Source organism: Cynocephalus volans, chromosome 7 (genome assembly GCF_027409185.1).
Source record: "Cynocephalus volans isolate mCynVol1 chromosome 7, mCynVol1.pri, whole genome shotgun sequence".
Taxonomy (NCBI): Eukaryota; Metazoa; Chordata; class Mammalia; order Dermoptera; family Cynocephalidae; genus Cynocephalus; species Cynocephalus volans.
Window position 1 is genome coordinate 160,056,195 of NC_084466.1, and position 13,477 is coordinate 160,069,671.

A 13,477-nucleotide genomic window follows, 5' to 3' on the forward strand; every position below is an offset into this window, starting at 1 on the left:
AGTTCATCCAGAAAGGTCGGATTCACCAGGCACGTGACTTGGAGGCAAATCAATCAAGAATGCTCCAAGAAAGACAAAGGGACCAACTCTGTCAGGTGCTGATAAAAGGTCAGCAGCAGGAGCACAGAGAATGCGCCGTCCGGATTTAGAAAAGGCAAGTTACTGGCGACCTGGATAAGAGCAAGCTCAGGGACACAGGGGGGTAAAGTCTGCTTGGGTCGAGTAGAAAAGAAAAGAGGAGGAGAGGGATTGGGACCAGCAAGGATGGACACAGATTCAGAGGCATTTTGCTAAAGGAAGGAGAGAAGCAGGCTTCAGGTATAGGAAGCAGCAGGGTGGGAGAAAACTCCAGACCTGGCTCCCACGTCTGCACTGCTCCGTTACCCCATGTGATTCATGGTGTTCCATCCGCCCAGTTGCTCGGGACAAAGTCTTTGCAGTCATCCTTAAGTCTGACTTTCTCCCACAGCTACAGGCATCCTGTCCACAAGGCAGCTGTCTGTCAGATCCTCAACCTGATTGCCCCTCAGCACCCACCATTATCTGTGTGGTCCATGCCTCCAACATAACCCACTGGTATCATCACAATAGCTCCCTGCCTGGTTGTGCAAAAACAAATAATCTAAACAGGGACTGTTCAAGACCCTTACCTACATCACAAAGACTTGGCAGGGCCAGGTGAAAACACCAGCCCCTGCAGGTGTTCGCAGGCAGCTGCCCTGGCAGCCCCGCCTGTGGCCCCAACCTGACCTTGAAGGCCACCAGGTTTGCATCCCACCTCACCCGGATGCATGGACCAGACCAGGCCCTGTAGGCTCAAGACACGCGAGAGCCAGAAGCACCTCAGGAGCCACATCCCACTGGCCTCTCACCTCACCGTGAAGAAAACAAGGCCAGAAGAGAGAAGCGGGGCCTTCAGAGCGGCCCCTCATCCAGGCCCCTGTCCTGCCTTGATCTCTCTCAGCACCGGTGCTCTTCTGCCACCACAGCCGTGCCTGCTCCCTGCATCCCACCGCTGCCCTCTGTGTCCCTGCCCCTCAGAGAGGTTCTGCTGGTGTGTTCTGCTTAGGTGCACAGGCTGCCTTGCCTGTTCAGTGAGGGCAGGCTGGACACCACCGTGAGCGGGACAGTTCACGATGAGTCAATTATGAGTCGTAACACTCCCCAGTCCTGGCATCTAATTCCCAGAGTGATGGTCATCTAAAAATCCACCCAGTCCCTGGGTTTGCCTGGCCAGCTTCCCTGCCTAGTTACCCAAGGAGATGGGGCTCGTGGGGGCACAAGACTGGCGGGAGCCCTAAAGAGCAGCTGGCAGTCAGGGGCTCCTTCCTCCAGCCAGCACAACCCATGGTGACCTGAGGGAGCCCCTCTACAAAAGCCATCATTGCAAAAGGGCCACTGGATGCCGTCCAGGCCCTGCCCCATGGCCTTAGCAAGAGGTGTCATAGCTACGAGGACGATGGGATGGCCTCCATGACTCCAGCCCAAAGCCCTATTAATTATGACCTTTAGAGAGGTCTGGTCACAACAGACCAGGCTGGATCTTCTCTTTTCATCACACCTGAGCTTGGTCCCGAGGTTGGGCCACCTTCCACCTGCCAGCAGGCACACCTGTGCCCCAACGCCTTGTCGAGCTGTCTCCTCCCCCACTCTGCCTACGACCGCTGACGACGCTCTCTGCCTCAGGCCTGTGGGGCTGAGGGGCGGTGCTGGCCTACATGCATGGCAGGCAGCAGCACCAGGGAGCAAGAGCCTGCAGGGGCCGCCCCAACCAAACGCAGGTGGGAGTCAGTGGAGAGGGCCTTGTTCTCCTTCGTTCCTTGAGTGTGACACTCTGAACAACGGTGTGACCCCCTGCCGAGTCCCAGTGGGACTGACCCCATGGCCATGGGGTGTCACACCTCATACCCAGTCTTTGTGTCAGTCTGCTTCTGGGGTACCCAACCCGAGTCAGCCCTCCAAGGCATGTCCTCCAAGGCAAGGCCAGCTCAGCGGGATCAACCTGAGAGGGACAGGACCAAATGCAGCTGGCCTGGTCCACCAGCGTCCTCCAGAGGGAGGGGTGGCCCTCTCTTGGGATCACTAGTAAATGCTCAGAACACAGCCTAGTGCCAGGAGCAGAGCGGGGGCTCCGGAGAGAGGGGGAACTGCCTGATTTGTTGATGGGGGGACAAAACAAAGTGATCTATTTAAGAAACTTCCGAGCCACTGCACACGTCGTGCTGCAGAGCCTGTTGCGTTGAGGAGATACAAGCGGCTAGTTGCCGCCATTTCAGCAGACACAGTGTCACAACTGAAAAAAGGTAAAGAAAGGGGAGGCAGCAGGTTCTGAAAAGCCATCCTTTGTCACCAGCATGTGGACTCCGATGGCCCTGAGAGCCAGCTCCACCTGGCTCTATGGCAGTTATTTCAAGCACCGTGTGTGCGGGTCACTGAGGACAGTCGCCCTTTCCAAGACAGCACACACACGTGGGTTCTTTTCAGCACGAGAAGCAAGTCCCTTTCCTGTGGTCACTCTTGTGATTTCAGTTTTCTTGGAAAGCCTCAGGCGTACATGAGCTTTCTCTCCACTTGTGCAGACTGCAGGACTGCACATGTGCTCAGGCAAACCCTGACACACTTATCCGTGCCTGTCCTGCTCCTGCCGCCAGGAGCTGCCCGTGTGAGTGTGTTCCTGCCGGTGCCCCACGCACGGGAGCGGCTTGTGCAGCGAGAGCAGCAAAGGCTGTTCTCCTTTTCAAGTCTTTGCAGGAACACAAATAGCAACCTGGAAACAGAAAACAATACCCTGGGCTCGCTCACAAGGAATTCAAACGCTCGTGTTCTCCCAGCCAAGAAAGGTCCGCTTACAGAACGCGGTGCACACCTGCCGAGCATCCAGAAAGGACGCCTTCAGCAAACACTGTCCCTGGGCAGCCAGGGCTTCGTTGAGAGAATGAGGCAGTGCTATGTAATGATGTAGGGGACAATGAGAGGTGAAGGGGACAAGGGGGGTGCACTGAATCACACGGAAGTGTGTTCTGCGTGCACAGTAGCCTGACGGCAGCTGGCAGAGCCCACCCGGCTCCCCTGTAGATCCTTCTAGAGACACTCGATGTAAAACCACCAGACGCTGGCCGACGGCGTGGGGTCTCCTCAAGTGGCCTGGAGGTTCATACCTCTAGTGAGGTCGAGTGGAGCTGCCTGTGCTTAAAGCAGGGTGTGACCTTGGCCGTGCTGGCCGAGCCTCTCCTCAGCCTTGCCTGTGCTGCAAGGGGGTGCAGGGAGGGGAAAATATATGAATGATTCTAATAAAAACAGAAGGCATATTCTCCCTAAGCTGTAGAAACAACAAGCAACAAGAAAACACCCCTGGCTTCAGCAGACTGGGCCAGGCAGAGTGAGGGGCAGGGCCCCCCAGTGCCATACCTCAGTGCCCTGAGGACAGCATGGGCGGAGGGCCAGCTGGGTCTACGGCAATGTCTGTTTGTTGAAGAACATCTATATGGGAATGGCACAAAATTAAACACTAAGAGAATCCCCTGAGTAACTTTGTATCAGTGAATTTTCCCTCCTGTGGATGTGCCCACCGGCTCTAAGACAAGGTGCTGGCAGAGCCAGCCTGTCCTCGTCCCCCACAAAGGCGGGAGCCCCATGCTGCTCTCCAGGCTACGGGGCCGGCGAGGGGGCAATTGGCTGCCCTTCCCACCATCACTGCACCTGCCGTGACAGGAGCAGGAAAGCAGAGGGTCCTACAGACGGGACTCGGCCCAAAAGGGGTGGACCCCCCGCCCTCACAGGGGCAGCCGCTGCAAAGCTGAATGGGCCACAGAGGACTCACGTCCGCGGTGCAGGGCACGACTTGGTTTTGGCCGGGGCTGCACTTGGCTTCTCTCAGGCCCACTTTCCTTCCATCTGGAGTCTATGAGATGAGCTAATGGGCTGAACACTCAGCTGAGTGTCCCGCTACTACATCTCTCACTGGGGCACCCTCTGGCCCATGTGGCCTTGGGAGAACTCTGCCTTCTGTGTCTTGATGCCATGGCCTCCTGCAGGGGCTCCAAGACCCACTATCCCCTGGATGATGGAGCAGACTTGCACACTGCTCATTCTGAATTAGATCACTGAAAACCGCATTGTGCGACAACATTCTACCAGAAGGGATCAGGAAGGACAATGCCATAGGATGGAATTGTGACAGGTGATAACTGTCATTACAAAGGATAAGTAGCCACCAATATTTAAAACTGAAAAGTAGGCCTCAACGCAATGTTCTGCACACACGACATTGCCAACCATCACGAGGACATCAAGACTCCCAAATGGAAAGATGGCCCGTGTCTCAGCCTTTGGGACAGCTCATCCCTAGATCCCTGGAACCCCAAAGAGACACATTCAGGTGGAGAGCTGAATCTTGGACATCACCCGTGACCCCGGCTGAGCAGACCCAGTCGTAAACTGCAGCAGGGAGCGGGACGTAAGCGGTGACAGACCCATGCCTGCGGCTCTCTAGAGCAGCGTCCGTCCCTCTCCTAGAGCCTGCACTGGTACAGCTTGTAGTTGGCTTCATGGAAGGTGAGCAACTCTGCCTGCTAGCAGCTAAGCTCAGCCTTCTAATCATCAACATCTATAAAACTCTCGACTGCGGGTGGAGCCTCCCAGCACGCAGCTCTTTCTCAGCTAAGCAGCCTCCCGAGCCCACACGCCTTTTCTCACGGCCCAGCACAGCAGCAAGTGTCTAGGGCATGCTGACCTGTGCGTGACGGCCTCGCTCTTTGCAGCATTCACACGTCACCATCAACAATCCTCTCCGCTTCCCACCTGCGGTTCTAGACAGCTCGAGCCCAGGAGAGTTGAAGCCTGGCTGGAGTCCTCTGGCCAGTAAGAGTGACACTGTGCTCTCTGGCAATGGGTCCTTTTGGGGGGTCTCTGCTCATCTGTATGGTGCCAGGAAAACATGGTGACAACAGAACGTTCCAGATTCTACATTGCCACATCCTCGGTCCTCTAGACCTCAGCCTTGGTCCCCAACCGTGGGGTCACCTGTCTCACCTCTTTCTGCCCAGGCTCCCACCCCAAGCTTTGGCTTTCTGCCCCCACTCCCTTTGCCTGCCTCTTCTTCCCCTCTTGTGCCCATCCCACCTCAGGCAATGCTCCAGCCACAAATCCCCACCGTCAAGGCTCCAGGGTCCCCGTCCCCTCCTGCTCTGTACAGCCCCCACCCAGAGTCTGCTCCTCCAGGAGAGCACATGCATTTGGCAACAGCTGTGCTCACCTGTGCTCAGAGGCCTGCTTTTCTCTTCACGCCTCAGTTTCTACTATGTTCCAGACGGCTAATGTTGCCAGAAATCTGGCTGCCGGAAGGGCTGTTATTGGAGTTTGAATCCGAGGGATGCAGATGCCAGACTGTTGGAAATTTCACTTACAACGAAGGGCGTAAGCAATAAGATGTCTTCGCTACTTCTTACTTAATGCTACTATTCTGGCACATTCCAAATTCCCTAAAATAGATTTCATTCATTTGCCTATGAGAACAGGCCTGCACCGCACATGTGGGCCAGCTGGAGCCAGAAAGGAAGGGCCGGTGCACGGAGCGTCAGGGCTACTTTCTTTTCCTCTCTTTATTTTATTGTGGAAAAATACACATAACATAAAATGTTCCATCTTAGCTGTCTTTAAGTGCACAGTCCAGGGGCATCAAGCACATTCACATCGTTAGGCAGCCATTGCCATTGTCCATCTCCAGAACTTTTCCATCCTCCCAAACTGAAGCCCATTAAATACTAACTCCCCGCTCCCTCTCCCCCGCCCCTGAGAACCCCCTTTCTGTCTGTCTCTGAATTGGCCTACTCTAGGGACCTCAGATGAGTCGAATCATAGAGTATGTGTCCTTCTGTGACTGGCTTATTTCACTGAACATAATGTCCACAAGGTTCATACATGTTGTAGCATGTGTCAGGACGTCCTTCCTTTTTAAGGCTGAGTCGTGTTCCATTGTGTGCACAGACCACATTTTGTGTATCTGTTCTTTCATATGGGCACTTGGGCTGCTCCCACCTGGCTACTGTGAATAATGCAGCCGTGAATACCAGTGCACAAAGACCTAGTCAAGACCCAGCTTTCAGTTCCATTGGGTCTGCACCAGGAGCAGACTCGCTGGATCACATAGCAATCCCATGTTAACTTTTTGAGGACCCCTCATACAGTTTCCACAGCTAGAGCTCTTTCAAAGGACCAGTGCTGCCTTGACGGTGTTTGATCAAAGCAACTCCCGCATGATCTCTGGAAATTTCAGCACCAAGAGCAAAACGTCAGCTCTCTTCAACTCAGGCCATTAAACACAGGTCTGCAGGCTCCTAAATGTGCACAGACCCCTGACTGGCATTCATTGTATTTACGTACCAAGGAGGTCTGCCTGAGAGTTAAGACCCGAAGACTGTTCAGTGTGGACCTCTGACCAACCGTCTCCAGCAGATGCCCATCAGGGCTCCTCATCCGCCACCACATCCCCAACCAGATGTCACTCTCACCACCTCTGACAGCCACCGGACATGGATACTGTGTCCCCAGTGCTGTTATCACAAATTCAGTGAAGCAGTCCAGCCCAGAAGGAGCCACTGACTGGGTTACAGAGGGTGTGCTGAGATGCTGTTCTGGCTTATGGCCTCAGCAGCACACTGCAGCTCACACAGGAGCCAGGTCCCCTGGGATGCTGTTTCTCCATGACAGCAGCAGTGGGTGACACCTCCCCCTCCCTCTGTCTGCAGAGCAACCTCTTCCTCTCACAGTCCCTCTGGGTCTCTTGTAAAAGTGGCCCCTGCTCAAAGACCCCACGGACCCACCCAGGGATGGCATGTGTGCCACGGAGTGTGTGGGTGAGGCCTTGCCGCTCTGCCTGCCTGGTGGGGCACAGGGTCCTGATGAAGGTTCTCACTGCAGCAGGGATCAGCCTCTGCACGCTCTCAGCCTGTGGCCACCTGGCCACAGAGCTGGTCATCAGGTCATTGATTTTAGCATCATGGCTCTATTGCTGAATGTGGATTACTGCTGGTGGGTGGGATTGATGGTGGTGCATAGGAAAGAAATCCTTGAAAACTCCTGGGACAGTCCCTGGAGGTGAGAGCTGAGCTCTAGCCTCGCTCTGCCCTTCGCCATCATGGAGACTTAGGTGGCTGGTCTTCACTGCCGTCGACTCTGTCTCTCAGCCCTAAGTAATGGCACTGGCTGCACGGGGTCCACAAGCCTTTTATTTTCAGGAAATTCAAATCCTACAAGAACGTAGAGATTGGGGCGTGACCACTCCTCTGAAGTCCTTTGAAAAGTAGCCTCATCCTGTGTCTGAGCTTCAGATGAGAGATTCTAATCAATGCTGAGCTGACGAGCAGCCTCTGGAGCTGGGAGACATGGCGTCCTCCCCGCAGAGAAAGCCCTGGGCTCATGGCTGGCTCTCCCGCCACTCATGATCTTGTTTGTTTGTTAGGACTGGGCCTGGTGGGGGCGGGTGTGGGACAAACAGTGCAGAGTACTGTGGCCACCACTTCACTGTCCTAGAGAGGACCCAGAGAACGGGGCTGACCAACACTCAAAACATCATGGACAAGACCCTCACTGTGCAGATCCGAGCACTAACTGCTGTGCCTCAGTGTGCCGGCACTGATCACTCAGCGAAGACTTAGCAGGGGACAGCTTTATCCTGAGCACTGTTCTCAGCATGGAGGACTCACTGGTTAGTAAGATGCAAAGAGCCCGCCCTCTGGGATCTCACATTCTCCCATGGGAGAAGAGAAAATAAGCCAGAAATAGACACCAAAGGTAATTCCAGCAATGGTTAATGCAAAACGGAAATACACGGGTAACGAGGAGGAGGCTATTCCAGAACGTACTTCAGAATGGAGGACATGGGCTGCTCCTGAGAGCTGAGGCCCAAATGGTGGAGGAGCCGCCTGCACAGAGGGGTGGCCAGTGCAAAGGCCCTGAGGCAGCCACGGCCAGTGGGGCTGAGCATGGGGCAGATGGAGAGCAGCCCTGGAAGGGTGTGTGTGGACCTGGGCCACAAAGACAGTGACCCTGAGACTCTGCAGATGTTTGGGTTTTGTTCTAAGCTCCATGGGAGGTAATCTTTGGAGGTTTCATGAGGGAAAGGCGTGGTCTGACATGGGCTTTTGAGAAGCAAACACTGGCTTCTGTTTGGAAAATGGCTTCGACAGGGCAAAGCAGAAGCAGAGAGTGTGTGCAGCAGCCCCGGTCAAGACTGCTGGCCTGGGCCAGAACAGTGGTGGAGGAGAGGGGGTTTCGATTAGAAGGGGGGACCCCAGTGCTGATGGGATGAACATGAGGTACCAGGATGACCTCGAGGTGTTGGGTAGATTGGAGAGCAATTTACTGAACTGGGGGGTCTGGGGTGGGGCAAATACGTTTACTTGGAAGACCATAAGAGAAACAAGATTTGGTTTTGTTTCTTTATGAGAAGATCCATGGGCTGGGAATCAATACTTGCTTCATGGAAAAGTGAGGCTTGAGATACCATGAGAAAGTGCAGGTGCCCAGTGAGAATTTGTACCTGTTAGCCCAGAGCTCGGGGGGAAACAGAGGCAGATGAAGTGGGGACTCATTATTACCTAGGATGAGAAGGCTCAGGACACTGAATACAGAGGAGGGTCCGGGGCTTTAGACATCTGTGCAAAGACCCCCCGGAAGATTACCAGCAGAGTGCAGTTTCCAAGACGAGGAGAGGAAAATGCTTCCAGAAGGAAAGAGGGCGCGACCACGCCTGACATTTCAGGAAGCAGCCGAAAGGTCCACCACAACGCAACGTGTGGATTCATGCGAATGAACGCTGCACAAAAGCTGTCGTGATTGTGCCACAACCATGACCATCGGCGGGGAGGACTTTGGAGAACACACACATTTGAGCAAAATGGCAATCACAAAAGAATGCAAAAGCTAAGATTACATTTATGTAAAATTCATAAGCGTCTAAAGTACGCAATATACTGTCTAGTGATAATACATATTCACGTGGTAAAAATATTTTTAAAAACAGCAAAGTTTTTAAATGATTGATGCCTCTTTAGAAGAGTAGTAACCTCTGGGGTGATCCAGAGGGGACAGTGGGAGCGTCTACTTTCTTAGGCTCAGAGGGAGGCATTTGGGTGTCTATTGTATCAGTGCTCTTTATACTTGACGTAAACACATTCATGCTTTCATGTGCATGGTATATTTCCAATTTTTCTTTTCAAAGAAAGTGAATTGGAGCTAACAGCAGCGATGGCTAAGACAGATGAAGTGCTCAGTGTTCTCAGGGAAGGTGGCAGGGTATGGAGCGTCTCAGGGTGAACACAAGGTCACAGGAACGTCCCTTCCTCGATGGGAGATCTAGACCGTGCTGACAGGAACGACTCAGCAGTTCTGACCTTGGGATCCCAGCAATGGGATCTCCATTTAGAAAATGCTGCACCCTTCATGCCTACATGTAAAAACACCAGCTTGCATACACGTAGTTGCATTCTTAATATGAGCTCACTTATCGTGGATTATAAACTATACAAAGGTTTTTTTGTCTTTTCAGATCCAACAATTTTCCTAACGAAGGAGCTCGGTCGCACCATTGGAAATGCGTAAGTCTTTCTCAGAGAAGCCAGCTGAGTTTCTGGCATTTGGGGTATGAGTAATTATGTTGTTACAATATTTTTTGATACTAAAAATCTCTAAAATGTTAACATGTATTATGACATTTTTGATTATAGTGGAGGAGGAAACAATTCCTGAATTTAAACAAGAAAAAGACAAAGACCGTATCCTCAAAAGGCTGGAGTGTTGTTCCAGTGCCTGTTTGCATCTGCAGATTCTGCTAATGAGGGAAGCCGACGGCCACATGAAAGGCTGCGTGGAGGAATCCCGGCTTGGAGACTTTTCTGACTTTTTATGTAGGTTGGCTGGTAAGTGACTGATAGAACCAAAAAATAATCACTTCCCAGCTGTTCCGTGGCAGCAAAAATGTTAAATTTAAACCATTAAATAGTCGTGGAAGCAAGAGAACAGGTGGCAAATGGTTCTCAAGGCAGATGGTACTTCGTAGTGTTTGTGTTCTATAGGAGTTTGCTCTTCCTGCAGACCACGACTGCTCACCGATAATCTGCCTTTCTCATTTGAGTGCTTAGGAAATGGTAGGCCAAGTTTTAAAAATAAATACCATCATTCTTGAAAGAAGAATCCCTTCATTTATTCCATCAAATAGGGGCCGGCACCAGAGTTCTGTCCCCATGTCATGGCCTCGTGAACGTGGGCACCCGCTCTGCCCTCCCGGCGTGAAGTTTGAACAGAAGATTGTTGCAGCTGCAGGGTGGGTTGATCCTGTCCTGCAGAGCTCCAGGACAGCGTGTCTGCTCTATTGGACACCTTTTTCTACGTGTCTTTCACTCTGCCCTTAATAAACAGCATGTTCTCCTTAAAAACTAAGAAATGAATACGATACCAGGTACAATTTCCCCACTGAATGTGTTGCTTCTTTAGCCTGAAGCTCTAAGCTTTGAAGAAACAGTTGGAAACAAGACAGAACTGCGTTCAGTTGAAACCTGCTTGAAGGCTATGAACAGGAGAACAGCCTCCACTGTCCACCCTGCTCCAGTCGCTCGTTCTTGCACTGCCGGCATTGAGGACACGGTGCCCCTTGACCTGCAGCAGTACCCCCAGGTAACCCGTTTCCTCCATCTCACCCTTACCTCCTCCTCACCCTCTTATTCAGGAGCAAACAGGTAAGAAACAGCATTAGAAATCACGGAATGCGCAGAACAGGTTGTGCTCAGCCTGTCACTGGACAATAGGAGAGCGGCCCCTCAAGCCGGGAAATGGTGACTTCTGCACACACAGCTGTCGGCTCAACAAACCTGTGCCTGGCGCAGGCAGGACAAGTAGAAAAGATGCAGACCCCCGGTGGGGGACTTACCATCTAGGAAGGGGACAGGCATGTAAACGGACTGACGTGGTGCAAGGCCACCGGGACCCCACCACCTGGAACAGCTTTGCTGCGTGTGTGACAACATTCTGAAAGACGAAACTTGGTTTGTGACTGAACCTGAAAGGGGTCATGGGGCTCTTTAAATATTATGTGGTCTCTTATTTGAAACTCTAAAGCATGCTAGAGGCGTACAATGAACTGCAACTCCTATGGCTCAGTCTTCTCTCCAACACAGATCCTATTTCCTCCAGGGCCTTCAGCTAAGGGACATTAACTCCCCCAGGTGAGCTTATCCATGCACCAGTACAGGTCCCACAGTTTGCTCAGTGGAATTCTAGAAATGTAAACAAGGATTTCTTGACACAGGCACTGCTAACAATTGGGGCCGGGTAGCTCCTTATCACAGGGGCCGTCCTAGGGTTTGCAGGATGTGTGGCAGCACCCCTGCGTTTGACCCACCAGATGCCAGTAGCGACCCCCTGAGTCATGACAATAAAAACTGTCTCCAGCCATTGCCAAATATCCCCCAGGAGCAAAATTGCCCCCACTTGAAAACTATTCACGTAAACTATGTGGGTCCTCTAAGGTTATCTGGTTTTTATTACCAAATCAAGGGTATAAATAAAAGAGTCAAGCTCATTTGTCTAAAATGGAAATTATTATCTTCTGAATAAAAACAGGATTATTCACCCATACATAAATTAAAGGTCACGTGCTTTTATAAAACCAATTTGCTTATGAAGCAAACTCCACGGACGTGCATTTTTCTGTCTATAAAAGCTCATTTTGCTGTTAATGCCTTTCTAATCTCCTCTGCTTACACCCACCTAGCACACCATGGGATATTCCATCCTTCTCCCGCCCCCTGCCTAGTTTATCTATTTTAAGGGTGTCAGAAATTTCCTAGTGTGCTGCTGGTGTCCAACGAGACTGCTCAGCAGAACGGTTCACTCCTGGATGTCTCTCGTTCAATGAGGCTCCTGCAGGGGGTTAGAAAACAGTCCTGACAGCCCTGGTAGGCAAGCCATCTCTCCCCCAATCTCCTTCAAGCCTTGGTTTTCAAAAAGCACCAGGGAAATTTTATAAGGGGTTTCTTTACGGGCATGGCCAGCCTCAATCAATTCCTTTCTGCAAAAGTCTAGAGGAGAAATCGAGGACAACGCTACCAGGTGGCCATCCCTCCCATAGAACCCTCCTACGAGGAGTACCCCCAGGCAGAGCCACATGCACCAATAAAGCCCAGAACTGGCCAAACAGCCCACAGCTCAGACCCAGTCACTGGTCCAAACCCAGTGCCTCTACCTCAGCTTCAACCCACAACTTCTGCGGCAGAGTGGGGTGCTCAGATCAAATGGACAGCACTGTAGACGCGGCTTTAGAAGCTCCCTCTTGAGGAACGCCCTTTTATCCTTTTGACAGCCTGTTCTGGCAGTTACCTACTAGACAGATAACGTTGATGCTTGTCTTTTTCTAACTGAATGCACATTACGGCAAATTTGATTATAGAACCTTTAAAAATGCAAACATGGAAAGACGCCTAATTATTATGTCACTTTATAAATCACGTAAGAGACATGGCAAGTGAAGCCATCCCTGAAATACACAGTTTTGGGTTCTGAGATTTTCTAAGAAAATAGTAAACCACCCTCAATAAATGTCAATGGACAGATTAATTTTAACCAAAGTTTTGACACAGCTGTAATGTATGGCCCACACCGAGACTGTCCGTGTGTTTTATCTATTTTCCCCATCACATCCTAAATGCACGTTCACTGACATGACAAAATAGAAACCAGATTTGTTCTTGAGACTGCAAAGTCCCACTAATCAACTAATTCGTCAGCCGATACCCGGGTACGGAATGCCCAAGGTCCACAGTTGAAGAGGACCATGTTAGATTTACCAGAAACAAAGTCAGCAAGCCACAAACACTCCAGAAAACTGGAAAGTAGGGGAAATACAATATTTGTTTTTCTACCATGAACTCTGTGTGCGTGTGTATACGTGTGTACATGTAAACAAAATACATGTGTGTGTATCGCAATCTTGTGATATGTTTCCCGCTACTGATAATCCAGCAGGTAATGATATTCACACTGTCTTCCACAGAATTTCAAGTTTTACCGTATCGCACAAAGAACTGAAACTAAAGTAATAGTACCAGCTCACAAGAATTGACAATTTACTCTAAGTTATTCCACATTAATGTCACTATTGCTACATGTGAAGAAACACGCATTTCACAAGGGTGGCTGGGGCACACGCATGCTGGTTACAGTTAATGGACACACACACCTGAAGCTGCAAATGCTTATGGAGAGCAGCGTTACAACCAGTCCAGGGGTCCAGGCCTCCGGCCACCCCCAGCCCCCATAGGGACATCACGGCCCCTCTCAGAACACCAGCATGTCCACCCACCCTGCCACTCTCTTGAGGACTTGCCAGAAAGGAAGCACGCCCCCTGCACTTGTGAGTACAAATGTCTTTGTGGTCACCCAGGCCTCTGGTTTTCAGCCCTGCCATGTTGGGCAGGAGTCCAGA

The 13,477-nt window shown here is 51.5% G+C and overlaps 1 protein-coding gene across 1 annotated transcript in view; it reads right to left on the minus strand.

The window, feature by feature from the left end:
* The window catches only part of TCERG1L (transcription elongation regulator 1 like), a 206,949-nt gene that overhangs the window by 141,522 nt on the left and 51,950 nt on the right, over nt 1–13,477 (minus strand). The window lies entirely within an intron of this gene.